We start from the raw sequence: 23,020 nt of genomic DNA, 5'->3' as shown, positions 1-23,020 counted from the left end.
ATCATTTAAGGATCTACTCCAAGGTTCAGTGTTTGCCTTGTGACATATCAAAATCTACTTAGTAGAAGATAAATGTGAGTGTTCATGAGGAGGCCTTTACTAGTTCTAAAAACACTTTTGTCCCAAAATTGAAGTAAATATGTTTGTTGTCTCAAAATAACACACCAAAGAGAACAATGTTTTTGTATTTTATGTTTTTTTTACAAATGCAACTGCCAATGCAACTAAAATTTTTTTCTATTCTAATAAGGGGTTAGCAAAGCAAATAACGTGAAAATTGAAATATCGTGAAATTGAAATTCCTAAATTGACATAAGCTATAAAGCACAACACATTATGAGTTAAACCTTCGAAAAAAATTGTATGAAACCAATGAAAATAGGAGTAGCACTTCCTGGAATCCACTGATGCAATCGTTGGTGAGAAACTTTAACAAATCGAATGATATTTCACTCTTCATCAAATCACAAGGCCATAGAAAGTGCACTCATGCGAGACAAGAAGCTATGAAGACACAATTAGGTGATCTCTTCTCAAGCTTGTTATGTTAGTAGAATTTGTAAATCTGTAGAAAACACCAAAACTAAAAGATTGCACAACCAAAAACAATGCAATAAACCTTTGGCTCAATCACAATTTCATTAATAAAATTCACAAAAATATGACACATTCAGGCAAGAATCACTACACTCCAAATGCAAGCACCAAAAGCATAATTTTATTGCATTATAATGGTAGCCCTTGTTACATTTTACAATGGGGTATTTATAAGAAATCATCTCCTCAATTTGTGTTGAGAGTGAGAGATATCTTCATGCAATAAAATGATTTTAAAACATTAAAACAAGCTAAATATATACAAACTATCGACTAATCTAGTGCTTAAAGGGACTCCATCCATATTTTATTCATTAATTGGATGCATGATCCCTTTACATGTCAAAAACAAAGAAGAAATGAGACAAAAAGTAGGAGGAAGCCATCAGTCGAAGTGGAAGTGCATGGAGACACAAAAAATAGAAGTTCCCCCTTCACTAGGCATGTGTTGGAGTTAACTTGCCATCAAAAAATGCTCCCGATGCATGGAAAATGATATTTTTGAAACTGGCAGTCAATTGTCGGCCCACCTCTAAATTGTGAAGCTATGGAGCTTTGGACCTACAAAGCTACAGAGCTACAGATCTCGACTAGGTCAAAATCTCAAAATTTTACTAAGTGTCAAAATTGAAATTTTGGCATCTGAGATTTATTCTTCTTCATTCCAAAGCTATGTTTGGATGTTTTCCCTTGAATTCCAATATCATCTCAGTAATTTTGGCTGCATCTAGAAGATCTAAAGCCTCATACTTGTCCTTGAATTTTTGTCTATAATTGTCTAGCTCAATTCGAGTCTCTGCAAAGTCTCCAAGTTTGGTATCCAACTCTAGCAGTGTTTCCTCTGTCCTAAAGGCTTTCCTGATATCATCATCATTGGATGCTTCCTCTAAGGTCTTCTTGAAATTCTCTACTACTACATTGACTGGCAATATCTTCTCTTGTTCTTCATCTTCAAAGATGTCCAACCATGCATCACTAGTCAACTTTTCTACTTCCAAAATTCACCCTGGAGCTTGGTCCTTGAGCTGATGGATCTCCTCATGCAATGTTTCCATTACTTTATTTCCATCCTCTATCTTCTCTATCCAATCATCTATCATGTCTAACTCTTCTCTGGTATATACATCAATTAGAATGTGGTTCCTTTGCCCTTTTATGGCTTGTAGAGTTTGCAAATCTTTGCTCCATTCCCGTACCTCATCCATGGTACTAAAGTCTTACCTCAAAATTGCCATGATCTTATCAAAATTCTCTTGTCTAGCATGCAATAACTTCAAATTCCCTATTATTGTGGTGACACCTCTATCCTCAAGACTTTCTCACCATTCCTGACAAGATTTCAAAAATGGGTTGAGCCTTACACCTTCACCTTCTCTAAGAATGGTATTTAGAGTCTCCTTGGGGTGCTCAAGATTAAGAGGACTAACAACTTTGGCTAGATATCCCTTTAGGATCTCAAATTTCTTTCAAAGAGTTTGGAATTCAATTTCATCTTGCTCCATGTGCCTAAGAAACTCTTTGACTCCTATAGTCATCATCTGTTGGGCTGAATCTTGTGTAGTCTTTCCCAACATAACATCCTTCACTTCATAATCCTCAAGGCTAATGGCTTTTGCATTTGTACCTTCAAAAGGGAGGGCCACTTCTGCAAATAAATCTTGGTTCTATATGGTAGTAACAAACACGAATGATATTGCATCATATAATGGAGACTCAGGTCTGTTCAAGATCTCTGCAATATCACAAATATCATCCTCTAAAGCATGGAACTGAGACTTGGCACTTCTCATTATCTCCTTTCAGAACCATCTCAAGATATGTTTTCTTGTGGATCTAGTTCTTGATGATAAAGGGGTGTGTTCAACTACCTCCTTCCCTTTATCACTCTTTCTTGGAGTCATCTCCTATTGTGAAGACTCTCCTTCTATAGCCTCAGTCCTCATAGATCTTGTAGCTTGCTCCTCATCATCTTGGGAAAGCTATTGTGCATATTCTACCATTTGTCCCTATTTTGATGCTCCATCAGTAGCCCTCAACTCTATTTGCTCTTGTGTTGATGGTTCCTTTTGAACTTGTTCTTCTTCTTAACTTGGATGTGGGAGAGTTACTGAACCCTTATCTACCACTATAATCTGTAGTGGAGATGGAGGAGTGAGATCAAGAACCTATTTTTCTGGTGGCATCTGCATCCAGTCTTCCTATTGGAGTTCACCTATAGAGGTGTCTATAGTCTTATCTCCAACCAACTCTGTGCCCACAAGCATGAAATCAAAATCCATCATGGAGAAAACATCCTCACCTCCTGCACTTTGCTCATTCACCCACTGTTGCACTTCATCTTTTGAAGAAGAGAGTTTTAATGGTTCTACTTGGGTGGATGGCAGGGTACTGATGGCACTCTTTCTTCTTTCCAACTCTATAGATTTTGCTAACTGAGTTCTTCTTTGTAGGGGTACCTGTTCCTCCTCCTCTTCTAATTTTGTTTCTTCCTCATCTTCTTCTTCCTCCAAAATAGTTTTAGGAATAGATGGATTAAGTACTAATCTTCTACTGATCCTTTGTCTTTTCTTCATCTTAATCTCTATCCTCTTCTATTTCTTGGAGACAGAAGGAGAAGGGGGCTCTTCTTGTACAAGAGGAATGGAGTCTTCTAGAATTTCTCCCTCTTCTAGTTGGCTTGGCACAATAGGAGGCAACTGAGGTTCATCCTAGATTTTAGAGGCTCCAATACCTTGGGACTCTTGTGAGCTTTGTTCATGCTACTAGGAAGACATATGTTCTGCAACCTGTTCTATCTGAATCCTTTGAGGAGAGGTTCTCTTCCTCTTTCCCTTCCTTTCAAGAGGGTGATAATATCCCACTAGGTAATCAAGCTAGTAAACTGTCTTTGGCCTAATAAGAGACTGGAGCACAAAGATAGGAACTGTGACTTTCCTTCCCTTGCCCCTTTTTGGGCAAGCATGTGCATGGAAGATTACAATATCAAGAATTGGATCAAGTGGAAAAGGTTTCTTGATCCAATCCTTTTTCATTCTAATGACATGTCTCGCTTGATGATTAATGTAATCTCCTTCCTCTTTGTCAACCTCTGCATTCAGAATGGTTCTTTCACTGACTTTATCTATATTGAATAGGGGATCTAGTAATTTTTTAGAATCTTGTAGCCTTATCTCATTAGGGATAGTCAAATGGAGAGCCTTTTCTACTAGATACAAAGTCATCCTATAATAGTCCTTGATGCAGACATCGTAGTCATTTGTGGCATTCATCCAATGATCTTCAATGGCATCTTCATGATGGAAGTCCTTTCCTACTAGGATTTCTAATTTACCCACATTGTCAAAGTATGGCCGAGGAGAATTGTATTCTTCAAGAGGATAGTTCTCCCATTCCCACTTGAAGGTCAGAATATCTTGTTTCCACTTAACCTGATAGGACCTAATGACCAATGGTCATTCCTAGCAGGGTCTCCATTGTGTTTTGATCCTCTCATAAGTTGACTCAATTTGCTAGGAGATCTCCAATAGGATCAGCTTGTCACTTGGACATCTTGGGAGCTTCTTAGGATTGATAGATGCACCACCTACCTAAATATATGTGAATGTCTTGAACTGGATGAAGTAGGCTTTGAGAGCTATGATCTATGCCTTGGCTTCATTGGACAACCTCTTCCCATAATCTCCCTCAATGAATTGAATGATTGCAAAGATGAATGCATCATTTACAATTCTATACTCCTTACTCTACACCGAGAGCTTCTTCTTCACCAACTGAGGGTAAACTATGTATGGTCAAGCATTGGGGTCCTGCATACTGCCCTTTGTGTACAACCTGGGATAGTTCGTTACCCTTGCTGCAAGTAGGTACACCATATAAGAAGTCATGTAGAACTTCTTCATATCCTTTTCAATTCTCAGTAGTTCACATAGGTTTTCACTTAGTGTGGTGGCCCAATCCATTGGTATCTTTGCATGCCTAATGGTCTTAATGAAGTTGACCATGAATGGAGTGAGATGACCCACTGTAGGTAAGCCCATGACTCTTCTCAAGAGAATGATAGAGTATCTGATGCCATCCTTCATATATCCTCGAGTCATATCCACTTTGCTGATTATCTTTCCTTGAGGTGGCTTCTCAATGAATTATAAGGAATGTATGATATCGATGGCCTCTTGATAATGCTCCTTGTACCATCTATCAACTACTTCATAGGAGAGTCAGATGAACTAATTGGATTTGGAAAGATGGAAGACTCTCTCAATGTTATCTGGTCACATATTTAAGATGACTTATCCAGTAACACTCTTGACTGCCCTTTCATCAAGAACGAAGTGCTGAGATAGGGTCATGACCAATTCAACCGATTGCACTAACATAGGATGTAACGCTACACTCACTAATCTAGATTGGATCAATGCAGACACTAAGGCTGACCTCTCCATAAGCTTGTTGCAAATTCTCAGGAAATCTCCTAGATCCATATGTCTGAGGTCAGTATCTTTGATCTCAGCGTAATCATCATGTAGCCTTGACTTTGGGGGTACGCCTTGGAATTTGAAAACTACAGGTTTGACTGCTACTCCAAATGTGGATGCCATCTGATCACATTACCTATGTGTCATGAGAAAAGAAAATGTCATTAGTCACCAGGTAGCATAAAAGTAAAACATAAGTAAAAAATGTCCCCCTTACAGATTTATTTATTTTTTGGAAAACAAAATTATTCCTTTTTTTTATTTTTATTTTTTTTTTTATTTTTTTTTTTATTTTTTTTTTTTTTTAAATTTTATTATTATTATTATTAGTTTTTTTTTTTGAAATTTGCATCTCAAATTTTTCTTTTTCCCAATGTTTTTGTGTTTTTTGACTTTTTTATTTTTTTGGTTTTTTCAATTTTTTAATTTTTTTGTGTTTTTTAAAATTTAACTCTATGACTCAAACATTTAACTACAATTTTCTTCTCTTGACTCTCAAATTGTGAGTCTGGGAGTCAAAAAAAGTAGGGGGTCCCCATTCCTAGTGAGGAATGGGGCATTTTTTGTGAACACCACAACAAATAGCCCCGAAAAAAGGAAGGAATGACAAAGGCATTTCTTCATCAAAAAGTATTCCTCCAACATATTTCAAACACCAACTAGAGTTTGGATATCTTGAGTATCTCTCAGATGATTCTTCAATCAAAATCTCAGAACTTGAAACCTTCCAACTCAGTGTGTATGTTGTGTATTCATTCCCTTTTTGATGTGTCAAGACGCAGTCAATCAAAGTTTTCTGACAGCCCAAAACAATCTTCCACTTCTCCTAGCTCATTCATTTGAAATCTCTACAAAGGCTTTTATCAATCAATTACTTGACCAGATGAGAGAATCAGTTTGAAGGCTCTTGGCAGGATGCCATGTTCTTTTAAATTTTTTAGCTTTTGAATAATCGCTCCATGTCATTCAAAATGTTACTTTTGATGGAACAATACTTTGGATACAAGATACCTTGTTTTAAGAATATATCTTTTGCCATTTTAGATCTTTAGAATCTTTTGGACTTGACACCATATTTTGCTTTCTTTCTTTTTTCTTTTTTCTTTTTTTTCATCTTTTTTTTTTTTTATCCTAGCTATGCTTAGACAATGTAGTCAGAACATCAATGTCATTTCTCAAATTTGATCTCTTGTGAACATCCCTTGTGTTCCTGTTTTATAACTTTTGGGAAAACTCTCACGCCAAATCAATGATCTTAGTAACCTTTCGAGGAGACCCCTCTATTTGAACTAGTTGAAATTTGGATCATCTCTCACCATCTTTGACTTCAAATCAACAACACCTAAAATAATCAAATCTTTAAATTTTCAAAGTGTTGAGAACTTGGTGGTCTAGGCCTCTGATTTCCAAACTGAGAATCCCCTATTTCCACAATAAATATCCATTGCTTGGTTGGTATAAGACACACAATCATCTAAATGTTTTGACAAAGAAATATATCTTCCTAAAATTGAAACCAAAGAATGGTTAGTGAAATATTTGAGAAAATCTCAAGTAAACCTTACCCCAGGACTGACACAACTTTGAAAGAAAAACACACAACTGAAAGAAAATATGCAACATGAAAGCAAAAACACTTGTGGAAATAAACACACTTGTAGAAATGAAAATCTAAGCTAAATGCAGAAATGAAATCTAACTAATTTTTTTTTTTTTTTTTTATGTCCTTTAGGCTTCAAAATAATGCTTCAGAAACTACCCATTTACAAGCAAGGGAAGAAATTCACCCTGTAAGGAACTGAGCCTAAAAGTGTTTTCTCCAAGAATTTATGTGATTTGATAAGGGCCTGCCCACAAGCATTGAAACTTTGTATGGTTGCTCATCTTTTCTTTTGCCTTTTCCCAAAGTAGAACAAGGTCAAAAATCTTAAATGATTTGATCATGGCCCTCTTATTGAACCATCTTTTCACAACAACTTGATGTTTAGCCATGTGTTCCAATGCAGTTGTTCATTTTTCATCCATCTCTAAAAGATTCATCAATCTGATTTGTACTTTGTCAGCATCTTTAGCATACCCACTCATGAATTTCAAAATGGGAATTCTAAGGTTAAGTGGGAACTATGGAGAAGTCCCCAAAGCATTTTTGTCTCTCACTCAATCTATCCATAGGGTGTATTTTAGTTGTGTATGCCAATCCCTAGGATTCTCCTTCAACAATCATTTTATTGCCGTGAACAAGTTCTTGTTTGTAGATTCTACTACCCCATTTCTTTGCAGGTAGTAATTTGAAGAGAACTTGATAATGACTTTGTTTTCAAATGCTCGTTGGGTCAGGAATGTGGAAGCAAATGTGGACCCATTATCACACACAAGGGTGAAAGGCATTCCAAGTCTTGTAATAATGTGTTCTTCCAAAAAGTTAGTCACCACTTTAGCAGTGCAATTTTTGAATGTCTCTACCTCCATCCATCATGTATAATAATCTGTAGCTATAAGGATGAATGCATGTCCAATTGATGATAGTGGATTGACTAGACCTATGAAATCTAGTCCCCACTTTACGAAGGGGCACACCTCATACACTGGTTGTAGTGGCATTACTGGGTGCCTCTCTTTGTTAGCATTGGTTTGACATATATGGCAAGAATGCACATGCTCAAAAGTATCCTTGAATATTGAGGGCCAAAAATAACATAATCTTACAATCATGTGAGTTTTTTCTTCTGCAAAACCATGTCCTATACCATACTTGTCATGGGAATGTTCGAAGACATTCTTGGCTTTCTTCACATCCTAAGCATTTCAGATATATCCTTTTGCAGTTCCTTTTATACAACTTGTTATCAAGTAACATGTAAGACTTGCATTTCATCTTAAGTCCCCTACGTTGTGAACTATTCATCTATTTGGGGCATTTTTCTTATAAGAGATAATAAACAATGTCTTAGTACCACACATCTATCATGACTCCTTGGTTAATATCAACTTGTAATACAACCATCTTCTTTTGATCATCTTCATCTGTCTCGTCGTCAAACCTGAATTCCTTTTCATTTCCATCTTGGTTATCAACTATCATTTTTGACAACCCTTGACCTCTAACTAATCTCATAGATTGAATTTTGAGATTGAATTCTTGAAGTATGGTCATCCACTTTCCTCTCCTTTCACCAAGTTCATTCTACATCAAAAGTGTCTTTACTACTAGATCGTGTACAATAGCATACACCTTACTCCTAAGTATGTTGTGATAGAACTTCTTTACTACCTTGATCAGTGTAAAAGACTATTTATCAAGGTTTGAATATTTCAACTCCACATTCTTCAAAGGACAACTCATAAAATAAGTTGGTCTCTCACCTTCCTTCTCTCTTTTTTGTGTTAGGATCCCTACACAAGAGTGTTTGGAAGAAAAAGAATAGATCTTGAAAGGTAACTCATAATCTAGACTCACCAAAATTGGCGTTGTTGAAATGGCAACCTTGACATCTTCAAATGACTTCTTTATCTCAGGCACCCATTTTGTCTTAGCCCCTTTCTTGAGTAAGTCATTACGGGACCAAACTATCTCTACAAATCCACTTATGAATTTTCACACAAAGTTTATCTTTCCAAAGAAAGACTTCAATTCCTTCTGACTGTGTGGAGGTGCTAACTTCAAAATAGACTCTACTCTATATGGATCAATGGATATTCTATCCTTAGAAATAATATGGTGTAGGAGCTTTCCTTTAGTAATTCCAAATGAACATTTCTTGGGATTGAGAGATATGTCATATTTATGACATCTATTGAATACCTTCCTTAGATCAGTAATATGGGTACCTCGATCTTTTGAAAAGACAGTCAAGTCATCCATGTAGATAACTATACACCTATTAATCAATATTTTGAAAGCTTCATCCATTGGACATTGAAATGTATCTTTTGTGTTAATTAGTCTAAGGGGCATCCTGTAGGAAAATGTTCCCCACTTTGTTGTGAAAGTTGTATTCAACCTATCTTCTTCATCAATCATTACCTAATTATATCCTAAGTAACCATCCAAGAATGACATCATTTTTGAACCATTAATAATTTGCAATACCTCATCCAATGAGGGTAGAGGATAGTTATCATTCTAAGATGCTAGATTCAAATTACAAAATTCAGCACAAAGATGAATCTCTCTTGTCTTCTTCTGCACTAGAACCAAATTGGCCACCCATGTGGAATGGCAGATAGGAAATATGATCTTAGCATCTAGTAACTTTTTTACTTCCTTCATGATTAGTGGTTCAATGAGAGGATTTACTGGTGTTTTTCTTTTTCAGAATGGCTTGGCATCAGGTTTCAGTGGGATGTCATGTGTGATAATCTTAGGATCATAAGTCTTTAGCTCTTCATAGCTCTAGGCAATGACATCCTTATACTCGGTGAGTAATTTGAGCATGTCACCCCTTTCTTGTGAGTTGCATGCTTTTCCTATCTGTACCATTTTCAGTTCTTCATCAATACCCAAATTGTACAAATCACATTCTTTGATTCCCTTTTCTTGAGTTTCCTTTCTATTGAGTGTCAATCCATCATGATCAAAGATGCATTCAAGTTTAACCATCCCTTTCAAAATAGTGTTATTTTTTAAATTTAGAATCCCATCTTCATCTTCAAGTCCATCATCTTCAGGTCTATCATCTGGTATATCATCAATTTCTTGTCCCTCAAAATGACAACTACTCATAAGTGATATTATTAGGGATGGATGGAATAGTGACCAATTCTACTGAAAATATTTTCAACTTGGTTCTCTCAACTAGTTGCAATGCACTAGCTGAGATGGCAAGAGCATCCACTACCATGTTCTTTCTTCTTGGAATGGAGTTGATGTTTAAGGACTCAAAGTCATCCAATATGTCCCATACCCTTTTCCTATAAGAAAGTAATCTTTTTTCATTGCAAGAGTAAATGTATTTTACTTGTCATATGACCAATTGGGAATCCCCTTTGATTTTAAGAGCTATGACTCCTTTCTCCAGTGCAAAGAGGAGTCCTTAGATTAAAACCTCATATTTTGCACATTGTTGGTACATCTAAATTGTAATCGATATGTAGCATAGAAAGACCTACCTTTTGGATTGATTAATTTGATACCTGCACTAAATCCCATCTTGCACCTAGAACCATCAAAGCAGAGTGTCCAAATTGCATTTTCCTTGGGTTTTCTGACTTTATGCTTATTCATCCTTAACTTCTCTTTCACTTGAGCCTTGAATGTTTTTTTCTTAGGAACCCATTGTAACTTTTCTCATGCAGGACTTGATGAGTCCCCTTCATAACTTGTAGATAGAGGAAGTGTGTGTTTTTCTTGTTTTTCTTGAATTTCCCCTATCAACTCTTTCATTTCCTCAACTTTAGGTTCAAGATGAATGACTACTAAAGCCCATCCTTTACCTTTCACATATCATTTTCTTCTTTGGACTTTGATCATCCCTAGAGGAGGAGAAGACAAACCTCCAACATCTAAAGAGGTATCACTATATGACACATTTAGATCTTCACTTTCTTCTTCAATCTTTTCAGCAAGGTGGGATGAGTTCACAGAATTTTGACTTCCTGTGAGTTCATCTATTGAGGTCATTGTATCCTTATTTTCCATCATGTGGTTCAATACCTTCACAACTACTTCTTGATGTGATGAACATTCAAATTTAGAGTGACTAACTTTGTGTAATCAAAAAAATCCTAGAAGGAGGAGAATTTTGGGATCAGCTTCTTCTCCTAAACATTGTAAATTAGTCACCATAGTATCTATGAACTGTGTCATGATTTCACTTTTGGGTACTAGCACCTTAGGTTCTTCATTTTGATCTCGAGGTGTATGGTTTGGACCCATATCCAATACTATCACTTTGTATGAACCCAAATCTGACTATAAGAATTCTATCTCATTTGGGGCATTGTAATCTGTGATCATTGTTTATAATCCATATGTCTTTGGGATATCTACCACATGTATGTCAATAAAATCCTAGATTCGAGGATCAACTGTTAACTGTATCTGCACATCTTTCAATACACCAATGACTTTTACCTCTATTTTATCCAACTATATCACCACTCGATTAGAGGATTAAGGACTAACTCCTAGCCTTTGGGCTATATATAATGGCATTACATTACATGAAGCTCTTGAATCAATGAGGAAATTGTGAAGATTCTTCCTATATATCCTTATGCTCAGCAAAAATGGGGGTACCTCAACTTTATGTTTGAACATAGTGGGCATCATTTCTGTAGCGTTTACTTATTGTGGCACTGTCTTTTGAGGGACAACATTCATATTGTGGGAAACCTTTGTATTATCTAATGTCTTCATAAGAGCTTCTCTTTGTTTTGGAAAATTTTGTAACATGTCAAACATGGACATATTGGATTTAGTTTTCTTTAAATCTTCTACTGTGTTGTACTTTTCAATAGAGCAAGTGGGATTCTTTAGTATTGTTGGTATGTTCACTCGATTTTGATGCTTTTTTCCTCCTTGGACTTGTCTTACCAGTGGTAGATTTTTATTTTCTCTTGGATTAGGTGGAGTTGGTTACAAACCTAGAGGAATCCCATCCATCAAGGGATCCTTTCTATTTCTGAGATTGTATGCATTCAAATTGTCATTTTGAAAGGCAAACATCTCATCATGTTGAAGGTTTGGTTCTTGGCTAAATAGGAATGGGAATTCCTCATTCGCTTGTTATTCCACTTGTGTATTCTATGTAGAATCATAAGATTCCAATAGCACAGCATTGAATTGAATAGGAGGAGGATTGTCATTTACTTGTGAGTTTCGATTCACCTCTTGGTTATCATTGTAGTATGAACCATCATTGTTAGGTGCATTTTGGCTCTCATCGTACTGATTGATATCAGCATACTAAACATTGTTGTTGTTGTTATTAGTAGGACTGCTTCCATTATTTGGTCAAGTGTTCCATTATCAATTTTGCCTTTGGAAGCCATTATTTCGATCAGGAGGATTGAAGTTGTTTCCTCTGATATTGTTTTTGTTATTATTATTGTTGAAGTTCTTATTGTAATTTTGACCAAAATTGTTGTTGTAGGGGCTAGCATTATTTCTTTAGAAGTTGTTATTTTGTCCTTGTGACAACCTAAGATGTGTCAACTCATTGTTCATTTGTGACATGGTCCTCTTCATTTTACCAACTTCCAAAAGAAGATTTTTATCTACTTCCACAAGAACCGTTACTTTCTATTCAAAGAAAGCTATTTTTGGAGGCTCATACCTTGGATACATTATCGCTTGAGTTTGTGGAGTGGGTACCTACCATAATCGAATTGGGTTCATAGGTATGAACTAGCTAGGCACGCTGGGTGCTCCCACAGGGTATGTTGGCATTGTAGGGATTGCTTGTGCTAGAAGCACCATTCCTCCTCCATTAGGATTGGCTTTCTTTGTGAACATGATTGCTTCTGAAAAAACTTTGTCCAATGTGTCAATATTCACTGTAGGAAGTCTTCTTAGAAAGATCATAGTAAGAGGGTCCATAGCATTCAAATAAATCTGAATAGCAGCTTCAATAGGTATGGTGTATGGAATTTCCAACCTGTGATAGGCCATATGAAAGTGATGGGTGAAGCATGAAACTATCTCAATTGTGTCCCTTTTGATTGATATGAATTTTTGATGTATCACAGCTAGATTGATGAATGTTTTGAATTGTTCTAAAAATAATTTTTGAATGTATCCCAATCTCCAATGCATCCAAGTGACAAATTGATGTACTAATTGAGGGCAATTTCTACCAAAGAGTAGGGAAATAAATGAAGAACCATGTCCTCATTAGCCACTTTCTTTCAGTTGCAAATTTCTTTGAAAACTTTGACATGATCTTTGGCAGTTCGTGTTTCACCATAGGTGAATCTTGGGCAAAACTTCTCAGGATTCTTTGGGAGGTCATGGAGTGCACCTCTCAAGTTTATTGGTGAGTCTACAGTGTTTGCGAAAAAGGCCATTGGAGGGTTTGGTGTACCTAATGGTGGTTGTTGGGGAGTAGCTATCAGAGTATGTGGTGGTTCACCAAGTGGTTGGAGTGGAGGTGGAGTTAAAGAAGATGATCAAATTTTGAATGGGAGTGGTTGAACTCAGGATGTTCCCTTCTCACTATGTGGTTTATAAAAGTGGTTAAGCTTGAGAAACTCATGTGCACTTGGCATACACCTTATTGCTCACTTAAACAGGGATCTTGGATCAATATCCTCTAGCTTGCATCAATTCTAGAAAAAGCACATCTTTGTAGAAGTAAACTTTCTCACCTCTTTAAATTTTGTGCACCAAAGAGTTTTACAGACCTGTGAACCTACGTACCTACAAAGCTGCAGACCTATGGAGCTAAATTTCTAAAAATTTCAGAATTATTTTCTAAACTTGTATGAAGTGCAGATTATTGCAAGGGTGCAAAATTGTAAACTTTGTCAAATTTTCTTCATTTCTAAGAGTATTTTTAGTTTGTGGCCCTCCTTCTAGTGCCACTTATGTTGGGCATTCATTTTGCATGAGGTCAATGGCAGGAATCCATTATGTAACTCCTTTCTTGAAAAGAAAATCTTTTAAGGATTTGCTCCAAGGTTCTGTGTTTTTTTTGTGACATACCAAAATTCACCCAGTAGAAGTTAAATGTGAGTGTTCATGAGGAGGCCTTTGTTGGTACTAAAAACACTTTTGTCTTGGAATCGAAGTAAATCTATTCACTATCTCAAAATAACACACCAAAGAGAACAATATTTTTGTATTTTCTTTTTTTTTTTATGAATGCAACTAAAATGTGTTCCTATTCTAATAAGGGGTTAGCAAAGAAAATAATGAAACTGAAAGAAAATAACCTAAAAATTGAAATAATGTGAAATTAAAATTTGTAAACGGACATAAGCTACAGAGCACAATACACTGTGAGTTAAACCTTCAAAGAAATTGGTAGGAAACCAATAAAAATAGGAGCAATGCTTCTTAGAATCTATTGATGTAATCATCGATGAGAAACTTTAACAAATCAAATGATATTTCACTCTTCATCAAATGACAATGACATAGAAAGTGCACTCATGTGAGACAAAAAGCTATGAAGACACAATTGGGTAATCTCTTCTCAAGATTGTTACATCAATGAAATTCGTAAATCTGTAGAAAACACCAGAATGAAAAGATCGCACAACCAGAAACAACGCAATAAACCTTTGGCTCAATCACAATTTCATGAATAAAATTCACAAAAATATGACACATTTAGGCAAGAATCACTACACTCCAAATGAAAGCACCAAAAGAATAATTTGATTGCATAATAATAGCAGCCCTTACTACATTTTACAATGGGGTATTTATAAGAAATCATCTCCTCAATTTGTGTTGAGAGTGACAGATATCTTCATGCAATAAAATGCTTTTAAAACATTAAAACAAATTAAATATATACAAACTGTCAACTAATTTGGTGCTTAGAGGGACTCCATCCATATTTTATTTATTAAATGGATGCATGAGCCCTTTACATGTCAAAAACAAAGAAGAAATGAGAGAGAAAGTATGAGGAAGCCATCAGTTGAAGTGGAAGTGCATGAAGACACCAAAAATAGAAGTTGGCCCTTCACTAGGCATGTGTCGAAGTTAATTTGCCATCAAAATGTGCTCCTGATGCATGAAAAATGCTATTTTTGGAACTGGCAGTCAACTGTTGGTGCACCTCTAAATTGTGGAGCTGTGGACTTGTAGAGCTATGGAGCTACAGACCTCAACTAGGTCAAAATCTCAAAATTCTACTGAGTGTCAAAATTGAAATTCTGGCATCTTAGTTTTGTTCTTCTTCATCTCAAAGCTATGTTTGGATGTTTGCCCTTGAATTTCTCTATCATCTCAGTAATTTTGGCTGCATCTGAAAGATCTAAAGCCTCATACTTGTCCTTGACTTTCTATCTATAATTGTCCACCTCAATTCGAGCCTCTACAAAGTCTCCAAGTTTGTTATCCAACTCTAACAATCCTTCCTCTATCCTGAAGGCTTGCTTGATATCTTCATCACTGGATGCTTCCTCTAATGTCTTCTTGAAATTCTCTACTAATACCTCGATTGGCAATAGCTTCTCTCATTCTTCATCTTCAAAGATGTCCAAGCATGCATCACTGTACAATTTTTTTGCTTCCAAAATTTTCCCCTGAGCTTGGTCCTTGAGCCAATGGATCTCTTCATGCAATGTTTCCATTACTTTATTTTCATCCACTATCTTCTCTATCCAATCATCTATCATGTCTAACTCTTCTCTGGTATATACATCAATCAAAATGTGGTACCTTTTCCCTTTTATGGCTTGTAGAGTTTCCAAATCTTTGCTCCATACCCATACCTCATCCATGATACTGAAGTCTTGCCTCAAAATTGCCATGATCTTATCAATGTTCTCTTGTGTAGCATGTAATAACTTCAAATTCACTATGATTGTGGTGATACCTCTATCCTCTAGACTTTCTTTCCATTTGTGACAAGCTTTTAAAAATGGGTTGAGCCATAAACCTTCACCTCCTCTAAGAATGGTATTTAGAGTCTCCTTGGGGCACTCAGGATCAAGAAGACTAACAACTTCTGCTAGATATCCCTTTAGGATCTCAACTTGCCTTTGAAGAGTTTAGAGTTCAATTTCATCTTGCTCCACATGCCTAAGAACCTCTTTGACTCCCATAGTCATCATCTATTTGGCTAAATCCTATGTAGGCTTTCACAACATAACATCCTTCTCTTCATAATCCTCAAGGCTAATAGCTTCTACATCTATACCTTCAGGAGGGAGGGCCACTTGTGTAAATAAATCATGGTTTCATATGGTAGTAATAAACATGAATTGCATTGCATCATGTAATGGAGACTTAGGTTTTTTCAAGATCTCTGCAATATCACAAATATCATCCTCTAAAGCATGAAACTAAGGCTTAGCACTTCTCATTATCTCCTTTTGGAACCATCTTAGGATATGTTTTCCTATGGATCTAGCTCTTGATGATGAAGGGATGTGTTCAACTACCTCCTTCCTTTTATTGCTCTTGCTTGGAGTCATCTCCTATTGTGAAGACTCTCCTTCTATAGCCTCAGTTCCCATATATCTTGTAGCTTGCTCCTCAACATCCTGGGAAGGCTATTGTGCATATTCTACCATCTATCCCTCTTTTTATGCTCTATCAATAGCCCTTAGCTTTAGTTTCTCTTGTTCTGATGGTTCCTTTTGAACTTGTTCTTATTCCAAACTTGGAGGTGGGGGAGTTACTGAACCCTTATCTACCACTGTAATCTATGGTGGAGATGGAGGAGTGAGATTAGGAACTTGTGTTTCTAGTGGCATCTATGTCCAATCTTCCTATTAGAGTTCACCTGTAGAGGTGTCTCTGATCTTATCTCCAACCAACTCTATGCCACCATAATGAAATCAAAATCCATCATGGAGAAAACATCCTTACCTCCTGCCCTTTGCTCATTCACCCACTGCTGCACTTCATCTTCTGAAGAAGATAGTTCTAATGGTTCTACTTGGGTGGATGGTGGGATTACTAATTGCACTCTTTCTTCTTTCCAACTCTGCAGCTTTTTCTAATCGAGTTCTCCTTTGTAGCAGTACCTGTTCCTCCTCTTTTGATTCTATTTCTTCCTCATCTTCTTCTTCCTCCAAAATAGTTTCAGGAATAGATGGATTAGGTACTAATCTTCTACTGATCCTTTGTCTTTTCTTCATCTTAATCTTGATCCTCTTCTATTTCTTAGAGATGGAAGGAGAAGGGGGCTCTTCTTGTATAGAAGGAATGGAGGCTTCTAAAATTTCTCCCTCTTCTAGTTGGCTTGGCACAATAGGAGGAAACTGAGGTTCATCTTGGATTTGAGCGGCTCCAATACCTTGGGACTCTTGTGAGCTTTGTTCATGCTATTGGGAAGACACATGTTCTACAACATGTTATATCTAAATCCTCTAAGGAGAGGTTCTCTTCCTCTTTCCCTTCCTTTTAGGAGGGTGATAATATCCCACTGGGTGATCAAGCAAGTAAACTATCTCTAGCCTCATAGGAGACTAGAGCATAAAGATAGGAATTGTGACTTTCCTTCCCTTACCTATTTTCAGGCGAGCATCTGCATGGAAGATTATAGTATCAAGAATTTGATCAAGTGGAAAAGGTTTCTTGATCCAATCCTTTGTCATTCTAATGACATGTCTTGCTTGATAATTGATGTCATCTCCTTCCTCTCTGTCAACCTCTGCATTCAGAATGGTTCTTTCACCAACTTTATCTATATTGTATAGGTGATCCAGTAATTCTTTAGAGTCTTTTAGCCTTATCTCATCAGGGATAGTCAAATGGAGAGCCTTTTTTGCTAGATACAAAGTCATTCTACAATAGTCCTTGATGCAGACATCATAGTCATTTGTGGCATTCATCCAATGATCTTGAATGGCATTTTCATAATGGAATTCCTTTCCTACTAGGCTTTTTACTTTACCCACATTTTCAAAGTATGGTTGAGGAGAATTGTATTCTTCAAGAGGATAGTTCTCCCATTCCCACTTAAAGGTCAAAATGTCCTATTTTTTCTTCACCTAATACGGCCCAATGACCAATGGCCATTCCTAACAGGTTCTTTGTTGTCTTTTGATCCTCTCATAAGCTAACTCAATCTTTCAAGAAATCTCTAATAGGACCAGCTTGTCACTTGGATATCTTGGGAGCTTCTTAGGATTGATAAATGCACCACCTACCTGAATATATGTGAATGTCTTGAACTGGATGAAGTAGGCTCTGAGAGCTATTATTTGTGCCTCTGCTTCATCAAAAAACCTCTTCCCATAATCTCCCTCAATGAGCCAAATGATCACAAAGATGAATGCATCATTTACAATTCTATACTCCTTACTCTACATTTAGAGCTTCTTCTTTACCCACTGAAGGTAAACTATGTATGGCCTGGCATTGGGGTCTTACATACTACTCTTCCTGTACAACCTAGGATAGTTCATTGCCCTTATTTCAAGTAGTTACACCATATAAGAAGTCATGTAGAACTTCTTCTTATCATTTACCATTCTCAGCTATTCACATAGGTTTTAACTTAGTGTGGTGGCCCAATCCAGTGGTATCTTTGCATGCTTGATGGTCTCAATAAAGTTGACCATGAATGGAGTGAGATGACCTGCTATAGGTGAGCCCATGACTCTGCTCAAGAGAATGATAGAGTATCCAATGTCATCCTTCATATATCCTCGATTCATATCCACTTTTTTGATTGTCTTTCCTCGAGGTGGATTCTCAATGAAGAATAATGAATGTATGATATAGATGGCCCCTTAATGATGCTCCTTGTACCATCTATTAGCTACTTCATAAGAGATTCAGATGAACTAATTAGCTCTATGAAGATTGAAGACTCTCTCAATGTTATCAGGTCATAGATCTAAGATGACTTCTTTGGTAACACTCTTGACTACCCTTTCGTTAGGAACAAAGTGTTGAGATAGGGTCATGACCAATTCAATTGATTGCACTAACACAAAATGTGACACTGCATTCACTAATCCAGATTAGATCAATGCAAACACCAAGGCTGACCTATCCATTGGCTTGTTGCAAATTCTCAGGAAAACTGCTAGATCTGTATGTACAAGGTTGGTATCTTTGATCTTAGCATAATCATCATGTAGCTTGACATTGGGGGTATGCCTTGTAATTTGAAAACTAAGGGCTTAGTTGTTGCTCTGGATGTGGATGCCATTTGATCATGTTACCTACACATCATTAGAAAAGAAAACATCATTAGTCACCAGGTAGCATAAAAGTAAAACATAAGTAAAAAAATGTCCCCCTTAGGGATTTATTTACTTTTTGAAAAAAAAATATTCCTTTTTTTTTTTTTTTGAAATTTACATTTCAAATTTTTCTTTCCCAATGTTTTTGTGTTTTTTGACTTTTCTATTTGTTTGGTTTTTTCAATTTTTTAATTTTTTTGTCTTTTTTAAAATTTGACTCTACGACTCAAACATTTAACTAAAATTTTCTTCTCCTGACTCTCGAACTTTGAGTCTGAGAGTCAAAAAAAGTAGGGGGTCCCCATTCCTAGTGACGAATGGGGAATGTGTTGTGGACACCACAATAGGTTCTAGCTTGGATCTCTTTTCTTTTAGAACATGGATATATGCAAGACACTTGAAAATTCTAAGATGACTTATATTGGGTTTTACTTTAGTAAATACTTCTTCAAGGGTTTTATCTTTAATATAGGAGTGAGGGCTTTTATTTTGAATATATACAAAAATACAAGAGGCTTCTACACAAAGATAATATTCGAGATTTTGGTCAAAAATCATAGCTCTAGCAGCTTCTATAATTGTTCCATTCTTTTTTTCTACTACCCAATTTTGCTCTGGATTATAAGGAATAGTGTACTCCCTCTTAATCCAGATTCTTTACAAAACCTTTTAAACAAATTTGAGGTATATTCTCATCCATTATCAGTTGTAAGGGTTTTAATTTTATGCCCTAAAAATTTTTTAGTTAATATTTTGAATTCTTTAAACCTTTGTAGGATTTCTTATGATTCCTTGCATTCTAAAACATAAATCCATGTTTTCCTAGACAAGTCATTTATGAACAAGATATAATATTAGAATCCTCCAAGAGAAGGAATAGACATGGGTCCACATAAATCTAAATGAATTAATTCTAGTACATTATTTTTTTTTCCTAGTTTTATCATGAAAGGGACTTCTGTTGTTCTTACCCAGAGTACACCCTTTGCAAATACTTGGGTGGTCTTTATTTACTTTATGTAATCCAATAACCATCTTCTCCATAGTTGATAAAGTTTTAAAATTTAGATGCCTAATCTTTTGTGCCATATTTCATTTGTATCTACAGATTCATGAACTAGGGCTTGAATAGAGCAACTAGATTCTGTATTCAATTCATACTAATATCATTTTCTTTGACCAATTAACTTTGCTTTCTTGATGGAGGAGTTCTTAGCCCAAGTTAATACTTTTCCATCCATGAATGCAACATTGTGCCCATCATCTTCAAGTGTTGTAATTGAGATTAGGTTTCTTTTAATTCCTAGTACATAGAGTACACCTTTAAGAAAAAGAGTATTTCCTGATTTTAGTTTCAAAGTACAATTTTCAATTCCTTCAACAGAGTGTGCTAAGTTATCATCAATGATAACTTCACCATTAACCTTCTCTAATAAAGAATATAGAGTTTTTGTGTATCCCATTATATGTTTAGAGGACCCACTATCAATTACCCATGCTTTATTTGAAATTTCATTTGATAGAGAGGAATACAAAACACAGTTCTCAAGATCATAAGTATCTTCTTCTCTAATAATATTTGTACAATTTTCTTGTTGTTTGGAATTTTCAAGACAATTAGATCTATAGTGTCCAAATTTTTCACATTTGAAACACTTTATTTTAGATAGATCTTTCTTGGGTTTTCCATTCTTTTGATTTCCCTTTTTCTTCTTGAAATGCTTCTTCTTGCCCTTATAGGAGTTTGTATTAAGAACATAAAGTTCTTCATCTTTTTCTTTTGGTTTCCCTCCTTTCTTTAGTTTTTTGGATTCCCCCTGAAGATAATCATTCTTGAGTCTATTAAAGTCTAAAAGATTATCTTTGGCACTCATTCCTTGTGCAAATGTCTCTCATGAATCTAGCAATCCATCTATAGTTATAAGCATTAATTGTATGTCACTAATGGTGGTTCCTATGCTTGATATTTCATCTCTAATGTCAGAAACTCTTAGGAAGTAAGAATTTATAGATTCTCCTTTGTTTATCTAAATGTGATTTAGTTGCCTTTTTAGTGCGAGAACCCTAGTTGCATTGTTTACTTCATATGCATTTCATAATGCATTCATAATATCAAATGTGATTTGAAATTTTATAAGCATAGGTACAATATTATTTTTTACTCCATCCAAGATGATTTGAATAGCTTTTATATTTCCTCTACTCTAGATAGATTTGTGAGGTTTAATTGGAGGTTGTTTGGATGCTCCATCAAGAAATTGATTTTCATCATTCTCTTCAAGAATCATCATGATTCTAGATTTCTAGGCATCAAAATGTTCCTTCCTATCAAGCCTATCCTTGGGTCTGATTGTGAATGCCATAGAAGATAGGAGATTCTTGCTTGATGTATACAAAGTTTGATTACTAAAATTTTGTAGAGCCTAGATTCGATTACCAGAGCTCTGATACCATGTAATTTTTTTACTAATTCCTTATCTCTAAATTAGACTTTTAATTTAGTCTTTAAATGTTGAGAATGGTCTTCTAAGAATTCTAAATATTGATGAAGTTAATACCTATCTTGACATAGATCCAATAATGAATAGTGAACCTTTGATTGTGAGGGAGTATCTCTGATATAATTCATAGGATATAGATGCTTAGAGGAGCAGACTTTGTTGTAACTGTGTGTCCTCAATTTGCATCAATAAACTCCATATATGTCCTTCCTAAAGGGCATGTCCCTCAAAGGGTCATAAGCCTTCCTTAGTTAACATAATTAACACTCCTACAAGTTGGCAATTAGAATAAATAAACATGATAACATCTAACACAATATGTTAGATTAGTTAAGGTTTATTAATTCACTTCTTGAGTAGTCATCAGCTCCTAAGGAAAATAATCTAATGCCAACATAAATGATATATAAGGGTAAAAGAAGAAGTATGGTCTGCACTTTCAGACTTGTAGGTTTATCTAGTTAAATATACTTAACAAACACTCTACTTTTCAGTCTGTGAATGCTTTCCAACCCAATGCTGGTCATGCTTTGTTTAAAGGAAAATTTTGACACGAATAACTCCCTCTCCAATAGACTTTAACTACTTCTCAGTGACACAAAAGGTACTTTTTCTGGTAGTGTGTAGCATCTCATACTCTCGGCATAGTACGCATTCTCCTAGTGACAGTCTGCAACAAACCCTTTCTCTAGCAACAAGATCTTGAGTGGCACATGGCATCCATTGAAGTTGTCTACACCACATCTTTTGAGCCTACAACATTTAATACTTTGATAATGACAAACAAACTCATAGCTAGTCTTTGATTCCTGGCACCCATCGAACAATTCAGTCTATCCGAATTGCCAACACAACCCTGTATTTTTCCACCAACTAAGTCATGACGCAACATCTCCACATCCAGCCAGCCCATTGTAGATAGCTCATCAAAGAAGCATCCAGTAAGAAGCCAACACATGGATAACCATGTCATCTTTGACACACAACCCCTACCATATAATACATAGAATTTTTTTGGTGACACATCATACTTTTTCGTACATCTATACAGTATGGCCCTACCACATCACCCGAGGGTCTAATTTCTTGTTGACATCAACATTTTTCTATGCTAAAATTAATAACCATTTGACCATCATTTCTAGGAAAAAATTGAACTATTATGATAGTCATTTTACCATCAATTTTAACTTCACAGTTTGCTGCCCAAACCCCTCCCTAGATGTAGTTTTGATTTGACAGCCTAACTTTGGGAGGCCATAACTCAGTCATCCAGACTCCAAATCAAGTGCAATTTTTTTGATTTTAGGTAGAATTTTCTAAACATTTTAGTTGTGTTGTTCTTTTCTAGTTTTGATGCATAGATTTGTCAAAAATTGCATCTTTTGGTGATTGTACCTATCTTATCTTGCATTTTGCAACTTGAAACGCTCCGTACAGGCTCATCTGGACACATTTTTAGGTTCCATTTCTTTAAAGTGCATAATTTTTTGTCTATTTTCTAGATCTGCAATTAGATTATTGGCTTGTGTGGAGAAAAATATCACTTTTAGAATTAGAGCCTTTTCTACATTATATTGTTGTAGATTAATGGAAAAAGGTTTAAATCTATATGTTGATGGTACA

Source organism: Cupressus sempervirens, chromosome 10 (assembly GCF_028749045.1).
Source record: "Cupressus sempervirens isolate cs-2001-9-10 chromosome 10, ASM2874904v1, whole genome shotgun sequence".
Lineage (NCBI taxonomy): Eukaryota > Viridiplantae > Streptophyta > Pinopsida > Cupressales > Cupressaceae > Cupressus > Cupressus sempervirens.
The sequence above is the reverse complement of the archived record's forward strand: the minus strand, read 5'-3'. Positions refer to the sequence as shown.